The sequence below is a fragment of the Rhincodon typus genome, chromosome 24 (genome assembly GCF_021869965.1).
Source record: "Rhincodon typus isolate 14 chromosome 24, sRhiTyp1.1, whole genome shotgun sequence".
NCBI lineage: Eukaryota > Metazoa > Chordata > Chondrichthyes > Orectolobiformes > Rhincodontidae > Rhincodon > Rhincodon typus.
In genome coordinates this window covers 2,040,652-2,045,058 of record NC_063355.1, presented here as the reverse complement: position 1 = coordinate 2,045,058, position 4,407 = coordinate 2,040,652, and the positions used below count along the sequence as shown (strand labels likewise).

Here is a 4,407-nt window from a genome sequence, read left to right as displayed (position 1 = left end):
TCCACGCATATCTCCCTTAAACTTTTCCCCTCTCACCTTGAAATCGTGACCCCTAGTAATTGAGTCCCCCACTCTGGGAAGAAGCTTCTTGCTATCCACCCTGTTTATACCTCTCATGATGCTAACCACTGAGCCACCAAGCTGCCTGTGCCTGCTACAGGGAGAGACAATGGGCAGAAACAATGGCAGAAAGCACAGGGAGCAAATATTCACCAAGTCTACAGCAAGCATCATACAGAATGCTGACAGGACAAACTGAGGTCAGGTTACCCATGGCCTACAGAAATATTGACATTCTTTTCATGAGCATGGATAAAAACTTGAAATGTGGAAGCCCAGTTTAAACCTAGCTGGACTCTACACTTTGCAAACTGCAGAGCTGGAACAGAAAGTATTCATGCAGTCGGGCTTTGGTCATACAACTTCCCATTGAAACCAGACAGGAACTGCCTGGTTACATGGTAATGGCCACATTGTTTCACAATGAACTCCCTTGTTTTCACCTCCAGTGAACCTGCTTTGTTACAAGAATGCTACATAGACTTGGTGGCACCCAGCTCAATAACAGGCCAGTGGCATAATTTGACAGGGACAGTACTTGGTACGTGAAGGTTCAAAACCACATTCTGTCACTTCCAGATATGGGAAGTAGTCATAGAGTCAGACAGCACAGAAACAAACCTTTCAGTCCATACCAACCAAGTTACCAAACTAAACTAGTCCCATTTGCCTGCGTTTAGCCCTCTGAACCTTCCAATGTACCTGTCCAAAAGACTTTTTAAATGCTGTAACTGTATCTGCCTCCATCACTTCCTCTTGCAGTTCATTCCATATATGCACCACCCTCTGTGTGAAAAGTTATCCCTTAGAATTAGAATTAGATTTTATTGTCACATGTACTCAAGTACAGAAGTACATGAGGTATAGTGAAAAATGTACAATGTCGTCATTCCTGGTGTCATCTTAGATACAAAGATACCTAGGTACAAAATCTGAGGTACAAAGTAGAAAAATAAAGAAACAAAGTTAAAAGTAAAACATTACAATTCTTCTTAGTATTAAGTTGAAAAAAGTAATAAAGTTAGAATTTCAACAGGTCCCTTTTAGATCTTGCCCTTCTCACCATAAACCTATTGAACTTCCTAATGCTTGTATTGGACAGAGGCTATAGAATTTTCCAGAAGGGCACAAAAAAGGGGTATAAGGGACAACCTGGAGTTCCAGCTCACTATAATTTTTGTACCTTATTCAACTGGCATCTCCAGAGAGAACACCTTAGTGAGATAGCCCGAAGACTAGAAGAGAGGGAAAGCCCAAATTAATGACTACAGATCCTGAAACATCAGCCAACCCTGAATGACTGAGGACCAGTCTGTCCCAGCCTTATTGAATGGGTATTACCAGTCATTTCAAGCAAACAATTCAAATAAAGTGGTAAGGATGAGATTGATAGAATTTAATTAAAATACAATAATAGAGTTTGGTAAATGCTAATTTATCTTGATAAAGTGTTCAATAAAGTTGCGTTGGACCTTCCCTTGGCTATTGTCCCCTTTGTCTATCTGACTGCATAATACGCCTGAGTTAAAAACGGTTACCGCAAACTGGTCAAGGTTACATTTATCTACCCTTTCACTTTACAACAAAACAGATTCAGCCAGCACTTGAGCCACTTTTGATTTGTATTAATAGCCTAAACTTACAGCTTTGACAAGTTGAATGTTGATGGTACCATTCCCCTGAACAAAGGCCCTTAATTTAGCTACACCTTCTACCTCCACTTTATCAAAATGCCAATACAGCACTTATTACCAAACAGTACCTTGGTCTGATCCTACTCCTCTGGCATTTTCTCTTCCTTTGACCATCTGGCCTTGTGCCAACCCCTCACCTTAGTTAAAATTCTCATTCTCTCCCATCCACCCAAGAATGATAGAAAGTCTCACTGAGATATCTTGGCCTCTGCACCAAATGGCTTCTCTCCTCAGTGATTTAACCTCCACCTCAACTCATTGTGCTCTCCCTCCTTTGAGTTCACTGTTCTCTTCTCCTCCCTAAATCTCTCCCTCCAATATAAGCCCTCAGCCATATTGAGAACCACCCACCTTAACCTTGTCATCTCATGTGGTCTTAGAAGTCCTATTGAATCAATTATAAGTAAGGTCATCACTCAACACCCACATGCATTTCCATTTCATTCCTCTACTTCTGTGTCTAATCTTGAAAAAACTGGATCCAATTCACATTAAGATACACTTTTAAAATCAAAACTATCTTAGCCTTTGGCCTCTATTCGCCGTTAGAATTTCTCCGTCTTAGCACATCTCCTGCTGACACCCTCATCCATTCCTGCATTGACACTAGCCTTGACTATCGCAATGCATTCTGGCTGGTCTCCTACATTCTACCCTCCATAAAATTGAGGTCATCCAAAACTCTGTTACCCATGTCTACATTCACACCACTCGCTCCCCCAATTATCTTGCACTCGCTGATCTAAATGGGCTCCTGATCAAACATTATCTTGGTCATTGGATTCCTCTTCTTGTTTTCAAAACCCATTAAGACATTCTTTGTACCCTTGATTTCTCTAATTGCCTCCCAACCCTCAGCCCTCCGAGGTAACTGTGCTCCTTCTTGACTATCTTCAACTTTACTCACTCCACCATCACCACCAGTTGATGCTATGCCTATGTCCCAAGGTCTGGAATTTCCTCTCTACGCCTTCCTGTCTCTCAATCTCACTCTCCTCCTTTATGACACCTCTAAAGCCTGTCTCTTGGACCAAGCTGTTGGTGATGTAGCTCATGTGGCTGGTATTAGATCCCCTGTTATAATTCTCCATGTGATACATCTTGAAATGAAGCTGTTTACCACCCTTAAGGAGCAAAAGAAATACACATTATTGTTTCTGTTGGACTTGAGTTTAGTTTCCTACCAGTCTTTGGTCTCTCTCGTTACCTCTCTCCTCTTCCTCCCCTCTCCTCCAACCTTCTGCCCCCTTCCCTCTGCCCCCTCTCATTTCCCCCTGCTCACATACTACACTCTCCCCTCCCTCTCTAGTCTTCCTCCCCTTTCCCCCTCCCCATTCTCCCTCTCCCTACCTCCCTCTCTTCTGCCCTCCCTCTCCCTCTCTCCTCCTTCTTCCCTCTCTCCTCCCTCCCTCGTCCCTTCCTTCTGTCCCTCTCTTCTTTACTCCCCTTCCTCCTGACTTTATTCTTCCAGTCACTGCGCCCTCTGTTGGATTTAGGGGTTAAGTGAAGTACCGGCGGCGAAACACGTCGGGCAGCCCCAGTGGCCTAATGGATAAGGCACTGGCCTCCTAAGCCAGGGATTGTGGGTTCGAGTCCCATCTGGGGTGTAAGTATGTTTTAATGCTTTAGTTTCCCTTTTAAGTTTTAAAGCTTTATCCACCACTCTTCTGCTGAAGAATCAATCCATTTTAAAAAAAAATTACAATAATTAGTTAAGAAATATAGACTTCCTCTGTGTATATTTTAAATGGAATTTCCCTGCTCCAGGCTTCTCAGTCTCAGTCTCTGTGACTTATCCATGAAAAATATTTATAAAATTCCAAATTTATCACCATTGAATAACCAGCAAAATGTGCACAAAGCCGATTAGTGATAGGAAATGCTAAGGAAAGCATTATTTTCCTGTCAGAGGCTCCAACAAACTAATCTCCTTCCTCCAGCTTAACTGCGTTGAAAATTTGAGTCATTATTCCTAACTTAGTCTTTCCCAGGATCTCAATGTTCTTTTCAGCTTTAAGTCTCTCTGTTTGGGCAAATGCAGCATATATACTGTGTCTTGGTGTCATATGCTCTCTGATGTAGTTGCCTTCAATTTAGAGGCAGAAACTATTAAAAAGCTGGGAATAAAGTGGGAATAAATGGATCTTTTTCCAAGTGGCAATGGGTTACCACAGGAATCAGTGTTTGGACCCCTGCTATTACGAAAAATATAAATGACTTGGATGAGGAACCAAAAGCCAATGGGCTGAGGAATGGCCGAAGGAGTTTAATTTGGACAAATACAAGGTATTGCATTTTGGTAAAACAAACACGTGCAGGACTTATACAGTATCAGAGGAGCAGGAAAGCTGACGTTTCGGGTTGAGACCCTTCTTCAGAAATGGGGGAGGGGAAGGGGATTCTGAAATAAATAGGGAGAGAGGGGGTGGTGGATAGAAGATGGATAAAGGAGAAGATAGGTGGAGAGGAGACAGACAGGTCAAAGAGGCGGGGTTGGAGCCAGTAAAGGTGAATGTAGGTGGGGAGTTAGGGAGGGGATAGGTCAGTCCAGAGAAGATGGACAGGTCAAGGAGCAGGGTTGGAGCCAGTAAAGGTGAATGTAGGTAGGGAGTTAGGGAGGGGATAGGTCGGTCCAGGGAGGATGGACAGGTCA

The 4,407-nt window shown here is 43.0% G+C and overlaps 1 non-coding gene across 1 annotated transcript; it reads left to right on the top strand.

Annotated features, from left to right (window-relative positions):
* Positions 1 to 3,288: 3,288 nt before the first annotated feature.
* trnar-ccu lies at positions 3,289 to 3,361 on the top strand. The gene has a single exon. It is a non-coding gene; the product is annotated as a tRNA-Arg (tRNA).
* Positions 3,362 to 4,407: the final 1,046 nt, after the last annotated feature.